At 39.8% G+C, this 8,400-nt stretch overlaps 1 non-coding gene across 1 annotated transcript; it reads right to left on the bottom strand.

Moving 5' to 3' along the window:
* Nucleotides 1-4,758: 4,758 nt before the first annotated feature.
* Nucleotides 4,759-4,865, bottom strand: LOC138144398 (U6 spliceosomal RNA). Its single transcript, XR_011163936.1, has one exon. It is a non-coding gene; the product is annotated as a U6 spliceosomal RNA (small nuclear RNA).
* Between the last annotated feature and the right edge of the window lie 3,535 nt (nt 4,866-8,400).

Below are 8,400 nucleotides of genomic sequence, written 5' to 3' on the forward strand. Positions count from 1 at the left end.
AGGGATGATTAAAAGACTCATTGGTTGCTCCATACCAAGCATTCCCACTCTACTCCAGTGTACATCACATCTTTGCTCCAGTGAGTCTTTTATTTCTCTTTGAGGTCTCTCAAATTTTTCCTCTTTGAATTCAGCCTTTGACTTTCTTTGTGATTTCAAAAAACCCCAAACTTCTTTTTCCTAATTCCTTTTCTTTCTTTTCCTTCTTCAGCTTGAATCCTCTTACTGTTTATCAGACCCAACCTAATGGATAAAGTGGAGTCAAGATAAGAGTTCAAATACTGCCTCAGACAATTCCTAGCTTTGTGACACTGGGCAAATTACTAATTTTTCTCAGCCTCAGTTTCCTCATTTGTAAAAATGGGGATAATAATTGCACCTACCTCACAGGGTTCTTGTGGGGATCAAATGAGATTTGATCAAAAGTGATCTAGGGGCAGATCGGTGGAACAATGGATAGAGAATAGCCCTGGAGTCAGGAAGAACTGAATTCAAATCCAACCTCAGATACTTGTTAGCTGTGTCACTCTGGGCAAGTCACTTAAGTGATTGCCTCTAAAAAAAGTGATCTATAAATTTTAGATATTATTGTTAGCTATTATTCTCCCAAGAAACCAGATGCATCTAAGGCTTCTGTTCCCACTCCAGCTTGTCTCTGCCAGTAGTGCTGTGAACTTGAATATAGAATCATAGGCTCGTTTGATTTGGGGCTTAGTAATCATCACTGGATAAGTTTGCCCTGATCAATGTTGTTTTACAATAACAGCATTATACATTAGAACAAAACCCCTATAAAGTTCTGAGATAATATTGTTTGGCTAGTCACCTATTTATAACATTTGTGCTAGAACTTGCTGCATCCTGTAACATCTTTTTTACCTAGCATGTTTCTGTGGAACCAATGACTAGCATTAGTGGGCTATGCAATAGTCAAACATAGTCTTTCCTTCTTCCTTCCCTCCAAGTTTTGGTTGTATTTCATTTAGAATTCTGGCAGGCCCTATGACAAAACAGGCTCCCTATGAAATGATCACAAGCAAGTGGATGGTCTTTTAAAACATAGAGGCTTCTCTAATCAGAGTCTCAGTCTGGAGTTCAAAGGAGCTTCAAGGAAAGATTTTTTGCCTCTTCCTTTATTGTCAGTGCTAGGTTATGGGTGGTGGTGGGACAGAAGATACTAAAAGGGTCTAGGAACTGGGATAGTTTAGTATGACTGATGGTACAGTGCGCAGTACACTGAGGTCACAACCAAGGGGTCACAGAGATAGGGCATCAGTTTATATACAAAAAGGGGTTAAGTACTATGAATCCAGAGGACAAAGTCAAAATTAGAGTTCAGTGTAGGTGGGACAGGGACAGTTGTCAAAGAATATCATTCAGCTCTTCTTCTGGTAGATTTCTTCCTAACTCGGGCTAGGCATACAGAGTTCAAATCAGGTGTAAGAAAACTAGTGGAAATAGATCTTAAGGTCAAGTAGAGAGGAAGTATGTCCATATAGCATCACTGTTTGAAGTATACTTAATGATCCTGGGATGGCCTGGTTGTCCTCTGACCACAAAACATTCTTATTATAAACAGATTATTATAATAATGATGATGACAATGATCATAACTAGCATTTAAATAGCTATTATGTGCTAGGCCCTGTGCTAAGAGCTTTACAAATATTGTCTCATTTGGTGCTCACTCAACAATCCTAGGAGTGTGTGCTATTACCCCCATTGTACAGATGATGAAACTGAAGCCTTCAGAGATTAAGTGAGTTGCCCAAGGTCATACAGGTAGAATGTGTCCGAGACTGAATTTGAATTCAGGTCTTGACTGACTCCATATCTAGCACTCTGTCCACAGCACCACCTGCTTGCAAGAGGAAGCATTGTATACAGTTTGAATACTAGCTCTGCAATACTGGGGTTAACTAGGAGTACTCAGGTGTAGGGCAGAGGTCTAGCTCATCTGAGGAACTCTCCGGGTGATGTTTTATGTTGGAAAAGACCCTGATCAAAGTGCCTAATGATAGAGATCCCAAGCTAAATAGAAAAGCAAATGAGGGGATCAAGGGCTAGATAAAAAGAATTCTCCCTTTTTGTAAGAGAATTGGAAAATAAACCTAAATCACTAAGGACATAAGTAAAATGCCAAGAAGTTGAATTTGGAAAATTTTATTTGACTCATATGATGTTCAGCAGTAATAAGTGGTGATGGAAATATTGTCTTTTTTTATGGAAAGGATTTTGGATACTTAAGTAGAATAGTTCCCAAAGGAAAGAGTAAAATCAGGCTGAATCTCAACTTAATGGAGACCCAATTTTGTTTTTGATCCTTGAACAGATGGAAAGGGTGTGACTGAAAGAGCCCAGAATGGAACTGGGCTGGGCAGATTTTATGTCCATGACATTTAGAGACATATCTATAGTAGAAAAATAGAAGTCATGGCCTCTTTTCCATTGCCACCCCCATACATCTACTAATAAGTTTCATTTCTCCCTGAAACCATTATCAGTTCTGGGTCAATATTGTTTCCTTCTTTTTGCTTTTCTAAAAAAGTATGTACAAACTTTTCCCATAAGGCACAATCCATGATGGTCAGGTGTTAGCAACATTGGTTGTATCAATCCTATTTCTCTTGAGCATAGAAAAGGCCTGTAGACCCTAGCAAGATATTCCTGTGAGTAAATCAAAGAAGCAGTATGGTACTGTATAACTTGGAGTCAGGATATCTGGATTGGAAATCCTTGTTCTAAGACTTACTAGCAATGTGATTATGTACAAGTTGCTTCTCTGAACCTCAGTTTCCTAATCTGTAATCTGAGGCTATAACCCTATCTCACAGGGTTGCTATGGAGACAGTGTTTTGTAAACTTTAACACACTATATGAAAAAATGAGGGTGAAGGTTGTGCCCCTGTGTGTTACTGTCCACTGAGCATTTTGTCCCTCATTGTAACACAGGTAATATCCACATTCCTTGGAGAGAAGAATTTCCTGGTGTTAAAAATATATAGCATTATATGATTATTTCCCAAACTATGATATGCAGTTTGTTGGGTAATCCACGAAGCTGGTTAGTCAGTACATGAATCCTGGGCAGATGTTGATGGTGGGTAATAACCGGGACACAAAATTAAATAGGAAGAGAATTGTGTGAATTGCCTTTAGGGTATTGTACAGTGCTTTTAATAGTCATAAGCTTTTTCCTAAAACAAAGGACTATACTTTAAACAATATTCTTCTGGTGATATTCTTGTTCTGAGTTGTAGCATACCCTAGTCTTTTTTTTTATTTAAATTTATTTGTTTACTTTTAGTTTACAACATTCAGTTCCATAATCCCTTGAGTTTTAAATTTTCTCCCTCCTCCCTCTCCTTTCCCTCTCCCCCATGGTGGGATGTAATCAAATATAGATTCTACAAATACCTTCACTTTGAACATTAGTCATGTTGTAAAGAAGGATTATAACCAATGCGGTGAATAATGAGAAAGAAGGGACAAAACAAAACAAAACATGAAAGAGAGAGAGCAAATAGCTTGCTTCAGTCTGCAGACTTTGTAGTTCTTTCTCTGGATGTGAATATCCCTTTCCATCATGAGTCTTTGTATTCTAACCTTGTATTGCTGAGATGAGTCCAGTCTATCAAAGTTAGTCATCACAGGTATGACATATCTGTGATTGTGTACAAAGTTCTTCTGGTTCTGCTCTCTTCGCTCAGCATCAGTTTATATCAGTCTCTTCAGGTTATCACGAAGTCCGTCTGCTCCTCATTTCTTATAGCAAAATAGTATTCCATTACATTCATATACCACAACTTGCTTAGCCATTCCCCAATTGATGGGCATCCCCTTGATTTCCAATTCTTTGCCACCACAAATAGGGCTGTTATAAATATTTTTGTACCTATGGATCCTTTTCCCACTTCTGTGATTTCTTTGGGATACAGCCCTAGGAGTGGTATTGCTGGGTCAAAGGGTATGAACTTTTTTTTATAGCCCTTTGGGCATTGATCTCCTGAATGGTTGGATCAGTTCACAACTCCATCAATAATGCATTAGTATTCCAGTTTTTCCATATCCTCTCCACCATTTATCATTTTCCTGTTTTGTCATCTTAGCCAATCTGACTGGTGAGATGTGGTACCTTAGAGTTGTTTTGATTTGCATTTCTCTAATCAATAGTGATTTAGAGCATTTTTTAATATGCTTATAGATACCTTTAATGTCTTCCTCTGAAAACTGTTCATATCCTTTGACCATTTATCAATTGGGGAATGACTTGTATTTTTATAAATTTGACTCCATTCTATGTATATTTTAGAAATGAGGCCTTTATCAGAGATATTGGTTGTAAAAATTCTTTCCCAATTTTCCACTTCTCTCCTAATCTTGGTTACATTGACTTTATTTGTACAAAAACTTTTCACTTTAATGTAATCAAAATTATCCATTTTGCATTTTGTAATGCTCTCTAACTCTTGTTTGTCATAAAATCTTCCCTTCTCCATAAATCTGACAGGTAAACTATTCGTTGCTTTCCAGATTGCTTACAGTATCAGCCTTTATACCTAGATCATGCACCCATTTAGACTTGATTTTGGCATATGGTGTAAGATACTGATCTATACCCAATTTCTTCCATACTATTTTCCAACTTTCCTAGCAGTTTTTGTCTAATAATGAGTTCTTATTCCAGAAGGTGGGGACTTTGGGTTTATCAAACAGTAGATTACTATAGTCTTTGACTGCTGTGTCTCATGTACTTAAAAAAATATGGAACACTTCACTAATTTGCATGTCGTCTTTACGTAGGGTCCATGATAATCTTCTCTGTATTGTTCCAATTTTAATATATGTGCTGCTCATGCCAGCACCATACATACCATAGTCTTGAAGAGTTAAAGTTGTGGGCTACCTAGAGAGCAATGGAGAGGCTTAAGGTTGTATAGAAGAAGCAATGCAAAGGTTATCATTACAGAGTTATATGACCAGAAGACCAGAAGAGAAAGGGGTTTGTCATATAGGCAGAGTAAGGATGTAGGGATGGATAGTTGCACACATTCCTCTGGTATTCATATAATGCTAAGAGCTAGAAATGAAGGTCCCTGTAGAGGATCTATGGTAGGGCCTATGCCTGCTTCTCCTTCCTGCCCCCTTCACACCCTGGTGCTGTCCTCTAGGCAGATGCCTCTCTTTCCTTACCACTGGACCAGAAGGCTAGTGTTAGCTGAATTGGAGCATGGAGGACTTTCTTTCAGGGCTGTTGCCCTGCATTAAGTTTCTACTACCAGTGATCTGAGATACGAGTCCTCACTAAAGCAGCCTGTGGATGCTTCTGTTGTAATACCAGCTGCTGTGACTTTGGTGAGTAAGCCAGGGCTTGCTGTATGCTCCAAGCTTAGGGTTGTTGCAATACTTTTCAATATGGTGAAAGCCCTTCCATTTGAGTTTCCCTTTCTGTGCATTTGGCCTAATCCTGGTCAGCTTGATTTGCCTTTATTTAAATAGATAAAAATGTCTGAGATCAGCATCTGTTTGAAATGCTAACAGTCCCTTCAGGAGGGTTTATGGTCAATTTCCAAGGCCTCTGAACTTAAGCTTGTCAACTTTTATAATTTGGTTATAAGAAAATATCCTCTTTCCTATTTTTAACTCCCTGCTAAACATGAAACACACACAGCCAGAATGGAGGGTTTTTACTATGAAGTCAGGCCTGATATAACTTCTCACATGAGGAATTTTTGTTATCTAAAAGAAGATGGGGGGGGCGGCTAGGTGGTGCAGTGAGTAAAGCCAGCCCTGGAGTCAGGAGGTGAGAACCAGTTTGGTTCTGACCTCAGACACTTAACACCCACACAAAAATCTAGCTGTGTAACCTTGGGCAAGTTAACCCCAATTGCCCTCCAAATAAAATAAATAAAAGAAGATGGGGAACTTTGGTAAGAACTAATCATCTCTGCCAATTAGACCTTTAGCTTAGAGGAAGAAACCCTCTACCCAAATGGTAGCACCACTTCCTTTTAGTGAATAGCTTGTTCTAGTCCTGGTTTTCTGATATTAAATTTACTTACATATTTCAACTATTTGTGATTTTATCAGTGCAGATACTCTACAGATTGAAGATTACAACCTCTCTGTGCCTTAGTAGAACTTTATGAGTTGCTGTGACTGAGAAGATCCATCCCTTTTTAGCTAACCTTCTGGGCATGAAATTCTCTACATGTAGATAGACTGGCTTTGGATGACAGATACAGAAACAGATGCTGAGAGGAAATGTCACAAACTGAACACAATGTGAATATTGGGAATTGTCATACTGTGTGAGTCTCCCCAAATCAGGAGGCCCATCCTCCCCTCTATCTCCTTCAGATTCAATTTAGAAATGATGACCTTAATTGAGAAAGGCCAGGGTCAGCACTGCATCCTGGGCCATTGCCAGTCATCTGGACTTCTCTCTTGCCTGCCATTGCCAGTCATCTGGACTTCTCTCTTGCCATTGGACTCTGAGGACAGAGTGAGGCCGATGACTTTGTGCAGCTCTTCCTCACTTAAATCTAATTCTCACGCAAGTCAAGACATCACCCCTGTGATGTCATTGGTCCTATTCAAGATTGAAGGATGAACCAAAGAACAATAGAAAAACAACAGCAGCCACAACAACGTACTGGTCTGCTTTGTGGGGTGAGGCCACAGTATCAGACAATACTGACATCTGAGCAGATTGTTTTTTTCTGTAGCACATCCTTTATTCACGTGTGTGTGTGTGTGTGTGTGTGTGTGTGTGAAAGTCTAGTAACTAAGACTTGTTACTCCAGGTTTGTGCTACTCTGTGGGTCTGCCTTCACTCAGAATGATAGTTCATGATCCTCCAGCTGATGTTTTTACTTTTTTTTGGCCTCATCAGTACAAGAACACAATTAGTTCAAAGCAAAGGCATTTAAGGGCAGCTAGGTGATGCAGTGGATACAGTGCTGGTCCTAGAGTTAGGAGGACCTGAGTTCAAATCTGACCTCAGACACTTACTAGCTATTTGACTCTGGGCAAGTCACTTAACCCTGTTTGCCTCAGTTTCCTCATCTGTAAAATGAGCTGGAGAAGGAAATGGCATACCACTTCCGTATTTTTCCAAGCAAATCCCAAATGGGGTCATGAAGAAGCAGACATGACTGAACAACGACAAAGGCATTTAATGATATAATAAGATTTTCTTTTTTTTCTTCCTTTTGGAGGGTAATTGGGGTTAAGTAACTTGCCCAAGGTTACATGTCTAGTTTGATAATAAGATTTTCAATAAAATATTTCCCCTACAAACCTGGGGCCCAGTCTTTCACAGATATCTGTGCATCAGTGCATAGGGGTTTGCCTGAGGGGTCCACATCTGGTGAAGGTGGATAGAGGAGTAGCCTACACATGACGCTATGGGACGTCCAGTGTCTTCTTGTGATGTCACAGTGCTGCTCTCCCTGAGCCCACTTCTCACTGGTCACAATGTCTCTATCAGGCCATGCGGCTCCACCAGGTTCTTTTGGCCCTTTTCTTTTCTGAATGTTGTTCCTTACTGCTGTTTTACAGGTTAATTCTCTTCAGGGCTAGTCAAGCCAGTCCACCTGCAGTCTGTTAGAGTATAGCAAGCTAGAACCTTTCCCTGATCAAGGTGGGCATGGATATCACAATGAGTAGAGGAGTGCCTCTAGAATAAGGGGATGTCTTTCCTTTCTAGCTCCTAAATCTGGGAAGAGATCAAAGTCTTCTCTTGGAGATAAACTGTCTAATTTAAGGTTCTGACACTCTTGCATACCCCTAAAATATTCTTCAGCTGAATTGCAAATGAACTTAAGCTAGAACCAAGGGTAGACTAAGGAGGTAAGGTGAGTGTTCTCCACCCACCTAGCCTGAATTTTTGTCTTCATTATGCTTATCTGTTAGCAGCAAAGCCTGATTGCCTTGGTGCTATATTTTGACTGGCAAAAAGTCTTCCTACATTTCTTTTATTACCCACCCTGTGATGGTCCAAAACACTTCTCTTTCTCTCTCTCTTTTTTTTTTTTGGCCTCTCTGAACACTTGGAGCAGAATGATTCTGTTCCAGACATGTTCTTGCCTCCTGCTTAACCATTATTCTTTTCCCTTTTTATGGAAAATTCCATACCCCGTTGTTATAGAGTTATGGTCTTGCCAGTCAATCTCCCTGCCTGTGATGTGAGAGCTGGGAAACCCATCAAAGAACCTTCCTTCCCCCCTATCAAATCCAAAGCTTCTTTAGCTTCTTTAAGATTCCATGGCAGGGAGTTTATGAAGAACCAAGGCACATTGACTATGAGCACTGACAAGAACCTGGTGGAACCTGCGAGTTCCAGCCCAAGGGGACCTTTCAGTGCCATGAGTCCTTGCCCTTTTGCTATATAAACTG

The sequence above is a fragment of the Petaurus breviceps genome, unplaced genomic scaffold, assembly GCF_028583685.1.
Source record: "Petaurus breviceps papuanus isolate PSGF00001 unplaced genomic scaffold, PetGlider_PUasm1.0 138, whole genome shotgun sequence".
Lineage (NCBI taxonomy): Eukaryota > Metazoa > Chordata > Mammalia > Diprotodontia > Petauridae > Petaurus > Petaurus breviceps.